The sequence below is a fragment of the Podarcis erhardii genome (assembly GCF_964252035.2).
Source record: "Podarcis erhardii genome assembly, chromosome: 8".
Classification (NCBI taxonomy): Eukaryota; Metazoa; Chordata; class Lepidosauria; order Squamata; family Lacertidae; genus Podarcis; species Podarcis erhardii.
This window is the reverse complement of record NC_138499.1, coordinates 69,691,927-69,712,070: the sequence shown is the minus strand read 5'-3', so window position 1 is coordinate 69,712,070 and position 20,144 is coordinate 69,691,927. Positions and strand designations below refer to the sequence as shown.

Genomic DNA, 20,144 nt, shown 5'->3' with positions numbered 1-20,144 from the left:
ACAAATAAATAATAATAATAATAATAATAATAATAATAATAATACGATCTATTATTTGTTTATTAATGTAAAGCTCCAGAATGCATTTGGTATAGTTGAGTTTTTAACCTCTATCTTCAGTACATTTTATTTTATTTTATTGCTATGGCTGATGCAAATGAAGACTCTTCTGATCTGATCTCTTGGACAAGGCACCTGCCTTGGCTTGGGCGCGGGCGCTTCTGGAGAGGCGAGGCTCGCGGCGGAGTTTGGCGCCGGGACTTTGCGAGAAGGTGCGCACGCGCGGGAAACGGCGCCCGAAAGGCTCCTCTCGGCGCGGCTGGGTGAATGAGCGCGAAGCTGCGGCGTCTATGGGAAGGGAAGGAGCAAAGGAGGCGCGTGAGAGAGAGAGAGAGAGAGAGACTCGCTTTGCTTCCTCCAGGGACCGATCGCGGGGCAAGAAGAGGGGGAGGCGCCCCCACGTCCGGTAAGCCGCGCGCAAAAGGGTTCGAAATGGAATGCGCGGGCCGGCTCGCTATTGGCTAAGGAGTTTTCTCCCGCGCGTGGGAGTCCTCGACGTGAAGTTGTGAATGGAGCCGGGAAGGTGCGCGGTGGGGGGGGGGGGTTGAGATGGCGGGGTCTCCGTCTCACTGGGGTCTCCTGGTCTGTTTCGTCGAAAGTCCCAGAGTTAAAAAAAAAAAGACGCGATCCTAAAGGAGCGCGCAGGGGCCTTGCAGGGTAAATCGGTCCGCTTCGACGCCCCTTGTCCTCCCTCTTAAATGGAGTGTTTCTTCTGAAAGCGCGCAGGTGGACTTCGCTTTTCGTTTAATCGTAAGCTGATTTGCGAGGATCGGGGGTGCCAAGTCGAATGAACTATGCGGGGGAGGGGGCGCTTAAGCCCCGCCCCGCCCAATCGATCACGTGACTATTTGAATGGCAATGCCCATCAACTTTTTTGGGGGGGGGGCTCTCAAATACAGTGGTACCCCGGTTTACATACGCTTCAGGTTACAGACTCCGCTAACCCAGAAATAGTACCTCGGGTTAAGAACTTTGCTTCAGGATGAGAACAGAAATCGTGCTCCAGCAGCAGCGGGAGGCCCCCTTAGCTAAAGTGGTGCTTCAGGTTAAGAACAGTTTCTGGTTAAGTACGGATCTCCGGAACGAATTAAGTACTTAACCCGAGGTATCACTGTATTTTACTGGGGAGTCGCCGGCTCCTATAGTGGGGACTCCTAAGTCTGTAGTAGGCACTGCGTTCCGGAACTAGGATGCGTGGTAGTTTACTCCGGATCCATCAACCTGATGGGGGTCACATGCTGTGCTTCTGATTTACACCAGCGGAGAGGGGGGAGTTGAGACAGAGAAATGAAACGGGGGGGGATATAAATCAGGCCTTGAAGAGCCGACTTTTGGAGAAAGAAAGAAAAAAAGCGCTCGCTTTAAGAAGCGGAGTATCCGACCCTAGTCCTGGATAATCCTTGGGACGGGAAGGTATTTCTTGCTATTGAGAGCTGCTGCCGCCGCCGCCGCCGCCGCCTCCTCTGTCTGCTCCTCCAGGTGCCAACCGGCCATTAATTACTTTCAGCTGGTGGGGTTCCAGGCAGCCCCACCCGGAGGAAGGGGAGCCCATTCCTGGCACCAATCAGCTAATTCCATTTACCTCCGCGGCGTTCGCTCCCGTCAGAATATTCATGAGCGGGGGAAGGAGCACCGGCGGCGGCGGGGCGGCGGCGACTCGGGCACACGGCGGCCGCTCCGAAGAGGAGCGAGCAGGCGGCGCGAAAAGAGCAGCAAAGAAACACCACTTTCTATCGATAATAATAATAATAATAATAATAATAATAATAATAAATAATGTCCACACCAGCTTCCCTCCAGTCTCTTGTCCCCGACTCGCCGGTGCGGAATGAGCCTCGCTTCTTCTCCCGCCACTGACCTGAGGCGAAACAGTGAGACATTCACCTCAGCGGCAGAAAACCTCTGAGGGGAAAGCGAGCGCCGGAGACGCCGCGCGACTCCCCCCCCCCCCGCTTTTCATTTTTTTAATTCTCATTTTATTTTTCTCCCGGCCGGAGAAAGCTGTTCTTTCTTTTTAGTCAGCGCGCAGGTCGGCCTCGACGCGCGACTGACTGACTACCTAGGGGCGGTGGGGAAGGGAAGCCCGAAGGAAACTCCTGACGAGCCGCTAGAGGGAAAAGGGGGGAGAGGACGCGCTGGCGTTGGTCACAGCGACGCCGGTGGGCAGGCGGCGGCGGCGGCGGGGAGCCGAGCTTCGCGGCGGGAGCTTCTGGCGGCGGCGGTGGCGAGCTGGAGTTTGTGTCGGGACCTTGCGAGGAGAGGAGGGGAAGGAGAGCGGGGCGCCCTTGCGACGGCGGGGAGGCCACTCGCCGGCTCCTGGAAGGGAAGCGAGAGAGAGAGACTCGCTTTATCGTCTCCCGCCAACTTATCCCTGGACGAGAGGAGGCGGCGGCAGCAGCAGCAGCAGCACCTCGCCGGGTAAGTGACGCACGGCGACTCTCAAAGGGACGCCTATTGAGGAAAGGTCCGCGCGATCGTGCCTGGCTTTTCACGTGGCTGCGGATGGCGCTTCCTCCTGCGCCAGAGAGCGATCCGAGCGTGTTTTGAGGGGGAAGGAGCGCCCAGGCACCGAGATCCTTTTCAGTCTGGTCTGGTCCCATGTTCGGCCCGAAGTTCCCGCCGAGTTACAGGGCTCTGGATCCCAGGCTAGGGAGTCGGAGGAGTTAGCGCGGCAGCTTACTCCGGGTTAAGAAAGAAGCTGTCATCTTGGATCTGACCCAAGGTGGAAGGTTCAGTGGACGCATCCAGGTACCAAGGCTTGGGGGTTTGGGGTTGCCACCCTTTGAGCATAGTGTTCAAATCACGGGCCACCCCCCCCCCCAGTGGCGTAGCGTGGGGGGTGCAGGGGGTGCCGGCCGCACCAGGCGCAAGATCTGGGGGTTAGGGTTAGGGATAGGGTTAGGGGGCGCAAATCCAGGGTTAGGGGGCACAAATTACTTGCCGTGCCCCGGGTGCTGATAACCCACGCTACGCCACTGCGCCCCCCTACAAGTTTGCTGCAGGAGGCAGGACTAAAAAGGAGAATTATGGGTGACGCGCGGAGGAGCAGAAATAGAGAGGAGGCTTTCTCAAGTTGCGAGAAAGGAGATTCCAGCTAAACATTGGGGGGGGGGGGACTTTGACAGCAAGAGCTGTTCCATAGTGGGGTGGACTCCCACCAGAGGTGGCTGGCTCTCCTCCTTTGGAGGTTTTTAAAGCAGAGGTTGGATGGCCATCTGTCATGGATGCTTTAGTTGAGATTCCTGCATTGCAGGGGGTTGGGCTAGATGACCCTTAGGGTCCCTCTAAGATTCTATAAGCACATGTCTAGATCAAGAAGGAAGGAGGAGACCCTCTGGTGTGGCTATAGTGGCAATTCAGATCTGGAATTAGAGCTTTGGAAGTTTGACGTAACTCAGTGGTACAGCTGTTTTGAAGAAATGGGAGCTGAGTTCTGCAGCAGTGGGGAAAGAGTGGTACTTGTGCAAGTGTGGGCGGCCTATTTGGGGTATTCAGGCAGTGGGCAGCCCTTCCATGGTCAGTAGAGACATTTGCTACAGAAAGACCTCTGCGAGGGGGTGGGGGAGCACAGGGAAGCTTTATAAAGATGGAGACCAAACAGAGGATAGTAGGAGCTGTATGCATTTAAGGATCTAAAAACAGGAGCCTGATAGGTTTTAAAGAGCGTTGCACAAGGCAGAATAAAGCAAAGAGGCCTCTACATACAGAGAGCTTTCGCAGAAGTTGTGAGTTCTGTTCAGAGAGACTCTAAAGAGATTGGGGATCTTTTACCATGCCATGTCCTTAACCTCCGTAAGTGACGGTATGGATAAATATGCAGTGATCTGTAGCAGAACATCACTTTTAATTGGAGAGGCGGTCTGTAGAGGAAGTGAATTGTGAGAGCACTGAAAGCAGGTTGAGAAGCATCAGCAGGGCAGAAAGTATCCCAAAACCTCAGTTTCACTGTAAATAGGTAAAATTTAGTTTTTGTTTTGTTTTGTGTGCTCTAAAACAAAGCGAATGATTCTCTTCCTTCTTCCCAGAAGAGGTTTGTGTTCTTTTCTGACCAGCTGAATTGGTCACATTTGGCTGGTCATGGATGTCCCTTTCATATGGCACTTCAGATTCAGGAATCTGCCCATTTTTGTTCCTAGTATATATGAAGGAGAGAAAGAGGTGGAGAGGCTGGAGTTGAGGTAGAGAAAATAAATGTTAAAAAGATACGGAAGGAAGAGATCCAGTGACTGGGACATAAATCAGGCAGAATATATGGGGCATTGATGAGAATAGTTCTTTTCACTCCTTTATATATTTTTTTTATAAAAAGTGCCCACTTTAGAAGAAAGAAAAAGAAGACGACTGATTATTGGCATCCAACACTGAAACCAAGGCAGCTGATGCTGAGAGGAGCCAAAGGGTGCAGTTCTTCTTAGTTTAAAAACAGCAAGGCATTCTTTGCCAAAGATTGCTGTAAACACTGAATAAAGATTTCATTGTGGGTTGGTGTGACTAGAATAATTAGCCAGTTAATTGTTCATTCTGATTCAAAGGTGCAGTAATCAGCAATACATAGTTTGTTTGTTTTTTTAAAAAAAATAGCAACAAGTGAAAGAAAGGCAAGTCAGTAACTTGCAATATTTATCACTTATTGTCATATTTACCATCTGTTATAGAACCCAGAAAACTGAACTTGGTGGGTTTTTTTTATTTCTTTCAAAGGTAAATCTTGGAATGCAATTGGATTAAAAAAAAATCTTGCATCTACTCCCTTTCAGTTTGATGTGACAGTTGTTTCTCTCTCTCTCTCTCTCTTTAATGGAAAAAAAAAATGCAAAGGTGACTATAGAATGAACATCTTAAATGGATTGACTAATACCAATTAATATATTCTTCTGTGCTCACTTTATTGCCAACTCAGCAGGGATGAAAGCTAATTGTGCCAGCTTTTGTGCTGCTCTGACACTCTTCAAGCAGGCTTGCTAGAGTGGAGCTGTAAACTGTGGGATTTTTTTACACTGTAATTATTGTGTCTGGAGCAAGTTACATTACCAAAGGAAGAAAAAAACCATCAAATGCTCAACTGCCATTATAAAAAGTTTTTATAGCATTAGCTATCCTATGTGACTTTATGCGGAGTGTGAAATGGTTGCTGGCGCCTTGAGATGACTTTAAATCGTGGAAATTATGAATACTTACATAGCACCATCAATGTGCATAGTGTTTTATAGCGTAAGGTGTGTTTTTTTTAAAAAAAAAAAAAATAGTCCCAACCCTGAGGAAATGTAAAATTAGATAGTGGAGAAGAACCAAAGGGAGGTGAGAAGAAAAGATCATGAAGGATAGATGTAAGAAAAATCGGTTAACCCATAACTGCAGTGCCTTCCTATGTGCAGAAATAGGTCTCCCTGTATTCAGTGAGGTGAGCAGAGCAATCCTTACTCTGGCCCACAGAATAGCACAGTGGGTAAGGGCGTGGTGCTGACAACGCCAAGGCTGCAGGTTTGATCCCCATAAGGGATGGGTGCATATTGGTTGGACTAGATGCTCCTCAGAGTCCTTTACAACTCTATGAGATTCTATGACCAGGAAAGAGAAGGACAGAATTGAGTTGTGGTGCCACTACTGCATCCTTGTCACTTGCACCAGCCAAAGCAGAAGGTGGAGGCAGTTGTAGCCACCCTTTTTTGTTGCACCAGCCCCAAGCTGGAGCCAGATGTTAGTATCCAATGGGTCTAGCTCCATCCTGAAATATCCTAATGCCCCATCTGTTACTACTGTTGGGGGGGGGAGGGACCACTGGTGGTAGCACACTGCCTCTGCTGTGGTTTCTTCAACTTGCAGAGCCCCTTGCTTGTGTGATCCTATCCAGATGTGCAGAGTGGGGGTTAGGACTGCAACCTCACTCCCCAGTTGAGTACAGTATGTTTAAGACCGCAGCTTTAGGTGTGATTGGAGATGGTGACCTTTAGGGGGTGAATAAGCAAGGGCTTTTTGCTTTTGTAAAAGGTGGGCTTTAAGGAAGGATTTCAAGGAAGCGATAACTTGCACTTCATATAGTATACTGTGACTTCCTGACATTCACTGAAGGGAAAAAAACAACCCAGGAGTGTTATGGTAGCCTGATCTACCTCATAAGCAATAACTGTCATCTGCCTGTGGGCATCAACATGGCAGTACAAGGTTCTGGAACCACTTGACCAATTTGCAGAAAGCACGTGTCATTCAAAAGTCCATAGCCTGCAGGCAAGTCATGCCTTTTGCAAGCTTAATTACCCCCCTTCTTAATATAAAACCAAATCTCCTTTCATGGAGAGCATGTTTATGTTGGATACAAAAAGTATATCCCACCTGTTTTTCAGAAGGATTTCAAGGCAAAAAAAAAAAGACAACAGGAATAAAATATAAACCAATTTGCAGTTCAAACAGATAAGTCAAAATGCTGGCATATGAAATAAATCAAAATATTAGCATTTAAAACAAGACCGCAAGAAGAGTTTGCAAAACACCCATCACAATTAAAAGATCAAAATACCAAAGGGGAGGGAATAACTATTCAGCCAAAGGTGTTTTTAAACAGCCATGTCTTCATCAGCTTTCTAAAACAGTACTGTGAGTGGGCTGGCACACAACTCACATTCCACAGGGATGGTGCTACTACAGAGAAGGTCCTACCCATTGTCATTGCCAAGTGTTCCTCATGGTGGTGAGGTTACTGGAGCAGGGCTACAGAGGATAACTGGAGCATACAGGCAGGCTTATGTGGAAGGAGGAATTCCTTAGGGCATACAGGTGACAAACCATTAAGGGCTTTAGGAGGCCAACAATAGCACCTTGAATTGAGCCTGGAAACAAGCCAGCTATCAGAATCCCAATTGCAGCTTTTTGCTTTGCAAGAGCACCCTCTAATTTGAAGGTTACTAAGGCATGAACGCAGGTGGCGCTGTGGGTTAAACCACAGAGCCTAGGGCTTGCCAATTAGAAGATTGGCGGTTCGAATCCCTGCGACGGGGTGAGGTCCCGTTGCTCGGTCCCTGCTCCTGCTAACCTAGCAGTTCGAAAGCACGTCGAAGTGCAAGTAGATAAATAAGTATCGCTTTATAGCGGGAAGGTAAATGGTGTTTCCGTGTGCTGCACTGGTGCTGGCTTGCCAGAGCAGCTTCGTCACGCTGGCCACGTGACCCGGAAGTGTCTCCGGACAGCGCTGGCCCCGGGCCTCTTAAGTGAGATGGGCGCACAACCCTAGAGTTGGACACGACTGGCCCGTATGGGCAGGGGTACCTTTACCTTTACGTTTTTATTAGGTATGTACAAAGCAAGGTTGATGTGAGTAGAAATGGATGATCACAGAATATCTTGTAAACAAAGTTTTTTTAAAAACAAATAAATAAATGCGATTGTTTCAAACTGGATGCCAAATATAGGCCAATTAATCTGTAGTATGACTCAAGTGAGCAGCAAGATTTTATGCCAGGGGTTAATTTGGCTTTCAGTGCAAATTCAGGGAGCATATCTATATATCTATATCTATAGTATATCATCTCACCTCTAGCTCTAGATCTGTATATCTCTCTTACAGCAAGAGTTGTCATACCTGTCACTGCCATGCATTAGAAAACTGGGAAGAAGTCACCAGTAAGGGAAAGAAATAAGAAAGCCTGCAGGCACACATCCACCTTGCAGCTGGAAAATTAGTTTTATTGTTGTTTTTAGCACAACTGAACTTTGACACTGTTCAGTATGCTAGAGAATTGGGAAAGCCACAAATTGTCTTGGGGATAACTCCAGTGTTTTCTTCAGGCTCTTGGCCCGAAGCAACGAAAGCAACAATGCACGCAGTGTGACCTGTATATTCAGAATTCCACAAAGCTTGCTAAGTTTTTACAAAACAATGGGTTGCCTGATTATGAGAAGGGATATGAAGCATGTAGAGAAGAGATAAGCCCTTTGGAAAAAGAACCACACTGCCATTTATCTGAACTGCTATGTTCAAATGGGTAAGAGGGGTAGAACTGTGATAAGGGACAAAATTAACTCTCTCTGTGTGTGTACACATCATATTTGGAGAGGAAACTTCACTGGGTTTCTTTCTTGCTTATTCATTTTGTTAAGTGCAAACTTTTTCAAGGCGGTCTTCAGTTCTGTGTTCTCTACCAGAAAAAGCCAAGTAATCTCTTTTTTTTGGGGGGGGGGGGTGTAAACATAAAGTACAGTGCATGCCTTAGGCTGCACTCCTAGCCCCCTGTTCAACAAGGCTGGAGAGGGTTAAGGTCCAGTATACCTGAAGAAGCGTCTCCACCCCCATCGTTCTGCCTGGACACTGAGCTCCAGTGCTGAGGGCCTTCAGGCGGTTCCCTTGCTGCGAGAAGCAAAGTTACAGGGAACCAAGCAGAGGGCCTTCTTGGTAGTGGCACCCGCCCTGTGGAACGCCCTCCCACCAGATGTCAAAGAGAAAAACAACTACCAGACTTTTAGAAGACATCGGAAGGCAGCCCTGTTTAGGGAAGCGTTTAATGTTTAATAGACGGTTGTATTTTAATATTTTGTTGGAAACTGCCCAGAGTGGGTGGGGTATAAATAAATTATTATTATTATTATTATTATTATTATTATTAACGCTACCAAGTTCATTCCCATTCCATCTGGGCTGGGAGATGAGTTTCTGCTGCAGAGGCTCCCACCATGCCTGTTGAAAGTGCAGCCTCCCAACCAGCGGTGGTTGCCATTAAGGTCCCATAACAAAATGATGTGAACAAGGTCATAGAATCAAATCCAGCTCTCTCTTTTTTTCTGGAGAAGAGCTGGGGCAGTAAAAAATAGATGTGTCCCCCTTCCCCTTCCCCCCGACTGCTGGTTGGAACTGCACACAGGGCGGCGAACCTGCTGCTATGTGCCTCTCGGCCCCTTCTTAGGATTGGTCTCCCAAGTCTGTATGTGTTTTAACCTTGGACAATGTGCATGTCTATCAGCTATGGAACTATGTTTCCCGTGGGTATTTCTATCTCTTGATAGATAGGGCATGACCCCGTCACCAAAATATGCATCTCTAATAAAAAATATATTTAATCTTAAATGATAAAAATGAAATTATATTCTATAATATATCATGTCTCCTCTCAACTGAGGAAGAGGGCAGAAGTCCCTAACTTGCTGTCGATGGCTGAAAAATAAACAGAGGAGGTTAATCCTGAAATATGAGGTTAACATTCCAAGATGGGTGGTGGAGTTGCCTAAATGAAAATGCCTTTCAGAAGGTTCCACCGAAAGGTAAACTGAGGTTTCCCGTATGTGGGAATGCATCTGATAGGGCTGGGCGATATACCATCCAAACTGGTTCGAAGTCCATATTGTGATATTGGTTTCATAATTTTTGACCAGGCAATATATCACAAATCATGTGCGTGTGTACTGTGCAATAATCACAATGGGCTGGGGGGAACCATGAAGCCAGCCAATGCTTCTCTCAATTCCCTGCAGCCTCTTTCAGCTCTGCCGTCTCAGCTCTCCCCTGGCTCATGCAGGGGGAAGCAAATCCCAAGAGCCAGCAAAAATCACGATGCTGGAAAAACTGTGAAGCTAGCCAATGCCTACATAGCTCCATCCTTATTTCAGACATTGTGGTATATCACAATGTTTAGCTGGTGATATAGTGTGATACTGAAAACCTGTGGGAAGCTAGCACAGGCTGGCATCCTTATATCAACCCCGTTTGAAATGTGCTAGGATGCTTGAATCTCTATGATTAAAAGGAAAGTCTTAAATAAACGTTTCCTATTAAATAACTTGGTAGCAGTGGCTTTCTTTGGCACGGGGCGGGCTTTTCAGTTTTCTAGGCCAAAGTACTTGTGTAATTTGACAAGAACAGTATAAGGTACTGCTTGCTTTGCTATAGTTACCTTCAGTTAATATGACCGGGCTGCTCATGATGCTTAGCGTACCAGATAAAAGGATCTGCTGAAAGGCTGAGTGTTGTGCCATGTGCTCAAAAGGATGCCGTGATGAGAAATCTTCAGTTTATGAGCAGTTCTCCTATATCGCCAATCACACATTGGATGCTAGGAACACTGACAGAGCTCATCTCCTGTTGGAACTGATTCTAGCCTGTTCCCCACCTCTCATAGATGATCAATGTTTTTAGTTTAATTTCATTACTGGTGCATTTTTAATGTTTCTTGCTTCTCTTTCATGCCCATTGTTTTTTGTTTGTATTTCTTGTGTTGAGAAATGGTTCTGAATGCCTTTTGAGTAACAGAGTGAGATAGAAATAATTGTTGTTGACATGCATCTGTTTTGAGAGACGGTGGAAGAGTGTGTTGTAGGGAGCGAAGTCTAACTGTTGGAGAGTTATGGTGCCTGCTGTGGCTGTAGCAGTGGTGTCAACCTGAATAAAATACTGGGGGGTACACTGCTGCCCACTAGAAGGTCACTGGAATTGTGGATGGAGGTCAGAGCCAAGAGAATGCAGTCCAGGGCGAGGGCCCCCAGCCTGGTGGGGGCTGCTGGGGCTGGCACTGAGAGACTGAACCATGGGGGTTGCTGGGTGACAGTGGGGGTGGGGTTATTAAGAAGGCAATGTGATGTGGCACAGGAAAGGAGGTGGTCCTTTTGGTATATTGGGCTCAGTCTCTAGCATTCTTCCTTACTTAAATTAATACCACAACTTGAGTCTTTTTTTGTCACCCAATACAAGAAGCAGCACTAAAGACTGGTTAATGTATGTGGGGTTTTCCTGAGGTATCTCTGAACAAGAAACTTTCACACCTAATCTACGGTGCAGAGATATGAATGTTTCTATTTAGGCAGTACAGAATTCTGCCCTGAAATTCCTGTTAGCTGTCCTTCAAAGGTACACCCATGCCTCTTGTTAAGGGCAGAAAATAAGCAAAAAGCCAACATATTGACTTGTACTGGCTGAGTTGAAAGATTCCTGGCAGCCCAAATAATTCTTTCTAGTGCAACTGCAAACTTGAGGCAAAAAGCTCTTGGGTAAATTTGGGCTACTCTGCACATTTTGGGGATTAATATGCAAGTTCTACCTACCTTCTCTTCCTACCTACCTACTCTGAGGGAAGAGAATGTAGCTAGAACTTACATATTTATCCGTGTTAAGCAAAATGTTTGGCATCAGCTTGGCTGTAGGAGTTGCTGGAAGGAAGCCTACAAGGTGCCACCCAACCATCTTAGATTTGTGTAAGTCCACTCCAGATTTGTGTAGGGTTTACTTCTTAGCCTTTTCTTTTCCTGAAGATATCCTGCAAGGCAGTTGAGGTTTAGGCTCAGAGTTTTCCTTCTCCTAGATGGGCTACCTTTCCAGGTTGACGAGCCCCATCTGCCCCTCACTTTCCTGTAGAAACCACCTTCTTGTCCATTGGACCCACTGTTGGTATCATCCGCTCAGTCCACCTGAGCCTGTTTTTGCATGCAAGGAAAGTCCCGAACTCACCAAGGGTTTGAGACCTATCAGCCAGCCTCACCTGGTTTAGCAGTACAGTCAAGGCTGTTCATGGGGCGTGGCCGCTGCCACATGCTTCAAGGAGCCACAAGCAAAGCTGAGTGCAGGATAGGGGACCAAAGGCGGACAAACTACCCTAGAAAGAGCATGACGTGATACTACCCCTCCCCACACACCCTATCATGTCTGCAGTATCTAGGCACTCATTTATGGGGAGAGTTAGTCACTTTTGTTCTGGATAAATTTTAATTTAATTACTTTTGTTCCTTTTGTATGTGTGGTGTTTGATGAAATTGTGATTGATGAAATATGTTAAGCTGATTTGTATTCCAACTTCCAACTCTAGAATTCTTTGATTCTGTGTATTTTGTATTTCTATATGTACTGATTTGTAGTGGCTTGTAACTCTGAGCAATGAAGAGTTGTTTTGGAAAGAGTTTTAATACTTGTTTCTGAAATAGCTACAACTTAGTACCTATAAATAGTAATGATGGAAGTGACATGCTTAAAAGCAGTGATAATCCTTGCAAAATCACGTTCCACCATGAATTATATATACAGTGCACATGCGAGGTGTATCTGCATTTACCTATGCCAATAAATTGCAGCTTTTAGTTCAAAAGTATCTTGTGCAAAGAAGGGGCTGAAATGTTCAGTACATCTTCATAATGAGATTGCTTTGTCAAAGGCATCATTGTTATTCATGACAGGCAGTCTCACAATCACATTCCATCCCTGTATGTATTGCATCTCAGGCCAATTATGGCTAAAATACTGCCTGTGTCAACTAATTAAAGGGTAATTAATAAAACGATAATTTTATTCCATGGCAGCGTCTACATCTGATTGTCACAGCAGAATACACTGGGCAGATGGCTGAATGGTCAAACACGACAAATTATGATTGCAGCAGTTGTGCAGAACATCTGGGAACAGTATTGGCCATTAACCCATAAGATTTTGAGGGCTGATTCACAATTTACTCTTTGTACTTGGGTGTAGATAACTGAATACAAAACGCATTTGCATTGTTTCAGTTGTGAATTGTCACTTTCCTCTACAATATGCAAAGTAAGGGCTGGAGTTTTTCCTGATTGCCACTTTCATTTATACTGCAGAGAAAAGCAATGCAGATATATGCACCATTCATAGCAGATTCTCTAGCTCATATATTGGGTGCTCTGGATGACAAGCAATTACCATCTTTGCCTCGATTGCTTGATTCCAAGTCTGTGTCCTTCTTACCAGGAACAAGATACAAAATCATCAAAAAAAGCACATGGCCAGCTGATCTGCCAACATCATGGGGAATGTTAGTCTCCAGTTCACTACTGAATGGGAATGGAGGGAAATGAGGTCATCGTTAAATTTTCCACTATGTGATCTGGTACTGCAGATGGATAACTCAGTTGGTTAGAGCGTGGTGCTGATAATACCAAGGTTGCAGGTTTGATCCCCATATGGGATGGCTGCATGTTCCTGCATTGCACAGTGTTGGACTGGATCAGCCTTTCTCAACCTGTGGGTCCCCAGATGTTGTTGAACTACAACTCCCATCACCCCTAGCTAGCAAGGCCAGAGATCAGGGATGACGGGAGTTGTAGTCCAACAACATCTGGGGACCCACAGGTTGAGAATTGCTGAACTAAATGGTTCTCAAGGTCCTTTCCAGCTCCATTATTCTATTATTGGTTTCATCTGTATGCAAATCACCACTTAGGGACCAATCACATGGTGAGATCCAATGGAATGAGCCCCTTAGGATGTTGTGAATCTGTGGCTCAACCGGCCGATAGCCAGCTAAGTTGGCATTAAGTCCCCAACTCTGACTCAGCCACAGATAGGCCAGTGTAATTTGCTCATCCTAGCTGATCTGGAGCTAAGCCAGGATGCAATTGGCTGAGCAGAAGCTGGTGTAGGTCCCCCAGAGGAGGGGCATTTTGGGGGGCAGGACCAGAGAGAGGGGACTTAGGCTAGATCCTAAGCCTGTTCAGCTCAACCATGTGGCCTGGAAACATTGTGTAGTTGCCATTATTTTGAAAGCTTGTTTTCCCTCTGCCAGGGAAGAGCAGAGCAGAGCAGCAGCAGCAGCAGCCCCACTGCTGAACATAGTTTGGATCTGGTGTAGCTTTAAATTGGCTTAATTTACACTGGCTTGCATTATACCGGCTTTTTGTGCACACAATTGCTCCCCTAGGGAATGGTTGTTTTTACTGAGGAGGTACAATCAGCAATTTTTGCACACATCTGTATGTGGTGTGTGCTGAAATCCTTCTTACTAGGATGAGTATGAGACAGGCAGTCTTATCACAAGGGTGAGAGGACCCATCAACAGATACGAAGTCCAAAATAAGGTCAAAAAGACACATTGCTTATTTGTTTCATATCTTGTTTTTGGTAAGAAAGGTGTGACAGGAACAGGGCTATTTTGTTTGTTTGTTTATAGAAACATTTATAAATTGCCTTTTGGCCCTTTATAAGAACCCCTCAAGGTTGTTTGCAACAATAAAGATACAAACTGGATACAATAAAAGCTAAGCACAATAAAACTAGTATTAAAATGTAACAAAGAAAAAGAACACCCAGTAAAGCTAAGATACAGTTAAAACCTATTTAAAACCAGGTGAAATTAAAAAAAATAAAAAATGTATTGACAGCCCACCTAAAAACCATCACTGAAAGAGCTAGTCAGCTGCTGGGATGCAAATCATCTGTTTCACCTCTTGAAGCTTATAGTTCTGTCTCCTTTCCCACCATTTCTTGTCTCCCCCAACCTCCTCTTTTCTACTGATGCCCTCTAGAGACAAAGCTATGAAAAGCAATCTGGGAAAAGACTGTAGCTATATGGATCGAGCAACAGACTATGGGAAATTAATTCCAGGTAAATATTGATCTGTATTCACCCTCAAAGATAGAGAGAAGTATCTTTATGTAGGTAATACTGCTGAAGCCGTTTGATATTTTGACTTTTTAAAATAAAACTTTCAGTTTGTTGTTACAATGCAAACTTGTAACAACACCGTTCAAAAGTTGTGTTGGATGAAGAACTTTCATTTATGGCTTTAAAAATTTATCCGAAAACTTTACCAACTTGGCTAAATGCCACAAGAGGGTTTCAGTTTGTTAATCCACTGATAAAGATCACTAGGTACATATTGACATGAATAATACTGGAGAAAAGGCAATATTTTTTTCTCATTTCAAGGCTCTGCAGATGAAACAAACTTTTCACACAATTCCAATAACAGTTATGTTCAGATTTACCTTTTATGCTGTAATACAAACACAAAAACCTAGTAACTTCAAAAATGTGAGATCAGGCTATGCAGTCAGATGTGTATTTAGGCTTAGAATCCCTGCATTACTCTTTAGTGGGTTATTTACTTTCAGTTATTTAAATAAGCTCTGCCTTAACGTTTTCATGTTTATATTTTCTAAATTGATATAAAAAAGTTTTGTTTTTCTCACCATTTTGGATCTTGGACATCATCCATGGACATATCTGAAAACTGGAGCTTGTGTTAGGGCTATCAGAGGGCACAGGGGACTATCTTTGACTAGCACATTTTGAGTACTTTCTTGTATAAACGTGGTCCCTCCAAACAAATTGTTCAAACCACCCAGAAAACATCAGTGAGCAATTGCACAACTATCTAACAAGTGAGAATAGATTCTAATGAGGCCTAAGTCAGCAGTATGATAATACTTTTGCTTCAAAGAAACTTAAGTTGGGAGTTAAACATTGCTGAATTGTGGCTGAACTAATGCCCTCATTCACAGAGAATACTAAACACGAGTGGTGCTGTGGAACGCTGGTGGCACTGTGGTCTAAACCACAGAGCCTAGGGCTTGCCAATCAGAAGGTCGGCTGTTTGAATCCCCACGACGGGGTGAGCTCCTGTTGCTCAGTCCCTGCTCCTGCTAACCTAGCAGTTCGAAAGCACGTCAAGTGCAAGTAGATAAATAGGTACCGATCCAGCAGGAAGATAAAAGGCATTTCCATGCACTGCTCTTGTTCACCAGAAGCAGCTTAGTCATGCTGGCCACATGACCCGGAAGCTGTCTGTGGACAAACGCTGGCTCCCTCGGTCAGTAAAGCGAGATGAGCGTACATTCTTGTACATATCGGCACATAGAAGAGCAAATCTTGTTGATATATAATGGCGAATAATGAGCCAAGCACCATTTGAATAGGTCAATCGTCGTCATATAATATTAAATTAACAGAGCACTGGCAAAACATTGCATTAGAGAGGCATTTTAAAGAGGGTCTTGTTATAAATATGAAAATGATATTGCTCAAAATGGGTTAAGAATCCAGCAAGATAATAATTTAGAATCTGTGTTTTCCATTCTCTCCCATCAAGTGGCACTAAGCCTGTCATGTCTTCTGCAGTGCTTTGCACTGTGGTCTTCTAACATCTTAATAGCTGATCTTGGAGTGTACTTTCCAATCCTGAACAACATTTTTGGTTAGATTTAATCCTACTGGCATGCATCATGTGCATTGACCCATCACACAGATTCATCTCTACAGAAGGGCTGCCTGGCCCTACTGCTGCTTCCCCTGCCTGTGCCACCCACCGTGCCACCATAAGAACATAGGAAGAGCCTGCTGGATCAGGCCAATAGCCCATCTTCCTGTTCTCAGCGTCTTGTTCTCAGAATGGCCAACCAGATACCTGTGGGAAATGCACAAGGACAAGATCACGCTCTCCTCCTGCGGTTTCCAGCAACTGGTATTCAGAAGCATACTGCCTTCCATATAAGGCATTCACATCAACTTTCTGGATCCGATAGTTACGTCACACAAGCAATGCAGACCAACTTATACAGGAAACCCTATCTACCCTTACGCCTCAAGCTATCACAACATCCATTGTCTTACAGTCTGCTAATGAAAGAATGGCATGTTCAGATGCAAACCGCACTGTGTTTTAATTAAACCCACCATGGCACTTAGGGTAAAGGGAGGGTAATAAATCGTAATAATATTTTGACAATTTTTATTCCTAACATTTGGAAGAATTCAGATAGGCAATGTACACTCGCAGCTGCCAGTCCAGAACAGCTCTGGAATGCCTTCTACAAAAACAACCCACATAAGAAAACAGGACTCCCTTAGTTACGTATATCTTGAAGGTGAAGGCACTGAAGTGAACTGTCAATACATGCAGCCTATCTTTGAAAGTGATGACAACTGAGAAGCAGTAGATGGTAGATCCATGACAGGCTACAGGCAGCCACCCAACTTGAAATTAGTCCTGACTGGCAATCAGATGACGGCGGGGACATATTGTCAATAGTAGAGACAAAATGGTAAGATTCTGTGACCACTTGCAACTAGCAAATCTTCCTCAAGTTGCTGGGAGGGCCACCCTGGCCCAATTGATTCATCTACTCTTCTGATGAATGAAAGCGGCTGTCAGATCACATTCCTTACTAAATGGTCATGGAATTCTATTATCCTGCATCTACCTCAAATCACAAGACCCTGTGGTGAACCAAAGTAACAGCCATGCCCTTTTAAATGCTGAGAACACTGTTTCAGGGCTCAGCAAGATGCCAGGGTAGCCTGGCTGCAGTAATCTACGTTCTGACAATTTAAAGGTTAGATTAGATTACTGCAATGGACTCTGTGTGGGGCTGCCTTTGAAAATGGTTTTGCCTTATTGAAAAAGCTAGTGCATTATTGTTATCATTATTAAGATTTATATACTACCCTTCATCATAAGATTACAGGGCAGTTCAGAACGAAGAATGCAGTCTTGCAGTCGTGGACAGACTTGAGGCATGTTGCTGACCTTGGCAGAGCAGCAGTTTGTTTTCCTGCACATTTCTGAGGCCTCATCCACTCCATGCATTTAAAGCACTCTAATACCCCCTCAGGGACACGGGTGGCGCTGTGGGTTAAACCACAGAGCCTAGGACTTGCTGATCAGAAGGTCAGCGGTTCGAATCCCCGCAATGGGGTGAGCCCCCGTTGCTCGGTCCCTGCTCCTGCCCACCTAGCAGTTCAAAAGCATGTCAAAGTGCAAGTAGATAAATAGGTACCGCTCCAGCGGGAAGGTAAACGGCAGCAGCAGCTTAGTCATGCTGGCCACATGACCCGGAAGCTGTACGCTGGCTCCCTCGGCCAATAAAGTGAGATGAGCGCCGCAACCCCAGAGTCGGTCACAACTGGACCTAATGGTCAGGGGTCCCTTTACCCTTTACTTTTAATACCACCTCAAGAGGTGGATCCCCAAAGAATCCTGGGAGCTGTAGTTTAAGGGTGCTGACCTCACAGAGCTACAATTTCCAGCACCATTAATAAACTGCAGTTCCCAGGTTTCTCCCATGTCCTGAAGTGGAATAAGAGTGCTTTAATTGTATGGTGAACATTCAGAGCACCTCTCATGGTATATAAACCTACCCAGACCATTTGGTTTTTGTATCTGGGAGCCCTTGGAAAGAGATTTGGAGGGTGGCAACAAGGCCTTCTGGGCTGTGAATCCCTGTCTGTGGAATGCTTTTGCCAGTAAGGTCCCAACCTGCCAACCATCATCAGCATCCTTTATGCACCATTTAAAAACCTATCCTTTCTCCCAGGCCTTTGGTGGATTATGTCAGGCTTGCTGATGGCATATAGAGGGAAAGAGTCTTCCTGCTTAGAGTTTTGTGTTGTTTTTCCTCTGGGTTTGTTCAAAACCTTTTATTGAAATACAATATTTCATATGCTATGTCTTCTGGGCTTGCAACCATTTTTTAAGTTGCTTTAGAAATTTACAAAATGGAAGTAAAAATGGAAGCCCCCGTCTCCTCCCAACAGTGTTGGAGGTGTGGGAACTTGTAAGCAAAAGGTTCATGGTGGCTTATCCTCTTAATGCAGGCTTCCTCAATCTCGGCCCTCCAGATGTTTTTCACCTACAACTCCCATGATCCCTAGTGTTCAGGGATGATGGGAATTGTAGTCTCAGAACATCTGGATGGCTGAGGCTGAGGAAGCCTGTCTTAAAGCTTAGCCGTGTGAGGTGGGACGATGACCTATCAAGGATGTCTAGCAGCAGTTTCAGGCAGAGCAGTTCCTGTTTAAGAAAAATAATGAAAATTCACCAATCTGACATAAAAAGCAGAAATATAAACAAGTCCACAAGTGAACACTTTAACTTTATGTGGCCATTCATTCACAGGCTTCCAAGTAGCTATCCTCAGAGAAATTAATTCAAGTGGATGGATGGTTCATGAAGTAGTGGAACAAGAACTGATAGAAAATTTAATGGTGTGAACTAAGGCTTCAACAGAGATTGAATTCCTCTCTCATTATAAGAACAGATGGAAGAAATTAAGGTGTATCACTTTAAGATGAAGACTCCGCCAGCATTCCTTTTAAAATTCAAACAACTGCCCTTCTATGCTCGCTGTTCAATCTATTTTAGCATCTAAAAAATATCACACTCATTTAAAATTTAATGGATAAGTCTGCAATTATTCTGAATAGACATGCATAGGATTGCACTGCACAAAGGGTAGGCAGGAAATCGAAAATCATGGAAAGAGATGTGGGAAAGGGGCCCCTTTAATTTTGGAGGATCATGTATTTCCTCTGTTAGTTTCCCACTAGTCTACCTCTCCTAGCATTTCTAAAAGACGGACAAAAACTGACAAGGGGAAAAAATAAGATAAAGAAATAGGATTTTTTTCTAACCCAGAGTCTATAACTATCTGAAGAACTTTAGAAAATGCATTTAAGAGATGGGGTCTCTGGGAAACAGATCATACTATTTCTCATACGGCCATTGTCTGATGCTTCTTAGCAAATCTGGACTTACAATAGCAAACAAATGAAAATAACTCATTTTAAGCATTTATCCAGAGAAGTTTGTTATTGAATTGTCTTAATATTGACATGAGCGTTCATGATCTGTAGAATACTTTATCTCTTCAAGACTTGCATTGTAAGATCCCTGCAAAATGCTTCTCAGTGGCTTGGCACTTGATGGTCTGAGACTAAAACTAATTAAACCAAACACAATTTCACTTTTTCTTTTCTTTTTTTCTTTTTTCTTTTTGGCAATGCCTAGTTATTTCTAGTACATACATTTACATTTTGTTGCGAAACAAAACCTGATCCATGACGAGTACAAAGTAATCAAATGATATTATTAAGCAGTAGAGGGAAAATGATTAAAACTTGTAACCTTTGAATGTGCATTGGTGAGTGCTATTTTTGTGAGCATCAATTGCTGAAAAGAAGCAACAAGGTTTTGTTTTCTATTCATTTCTTTGTATTGATGCAATGATACCCTAGTAAATATTTATTTTGTTTAGGTCAGCACATTAACCCCCCTCCCCTTCTTGGTTTGTTCGTAAAACTGAGAAAATAATAATGAATTCACTTCAAACCATCTGCTAAGTATTCTGAACTTCAGCTTCCCAGCCCTAAATATTTGCGTCTACATTTGAGGCACCCATTGTACATGCGCAGATGACAAGTTTATTGCATGGGAGTTGTGGGGGCCTGCAGGAATAAGGAAACAAATTGGGGAATGTGTATTGGTGTAACAGATGCTCCCCATCAGGTGTGTACAGCAATGTAAAAACGCAGCTTGAAATGAAGCAGGGCAGGTGGAAAATGACCCTGCTGTGTTTTAAACCATTAATGTGTACATAG

At 44.6% G+C, this 20,144-nt stretch overlaps 1 protein-coding gene across 3 annotated transcripts in view; it reads left to right on the top strand.

Moving 5' to 3' along the window:
• Positions 1-386: 386 nt before the first annotated feature.
• Positions 387-20,144, top strand: part of CDH20 (cadherin 20) — a 156,165-nt gene continuing 136,407 nt past the window's right edge. Inside the window, exon 1 of one of the 3 annotated variants that reach the window (XM_081873013.1) lies at positions 387-466. The gene's annotated coding sequence lies outside the window, so the exon portion shown is untranslated. Of the gene's footprint in view, positions 467-2,232; positions 2,479-2,573; positions 2,809-20,144 lie in introns of those variants that run through there. The other 2 variants (XM_081873012.1, XM_081873014.1) reach the window with 2 other exon arrangements.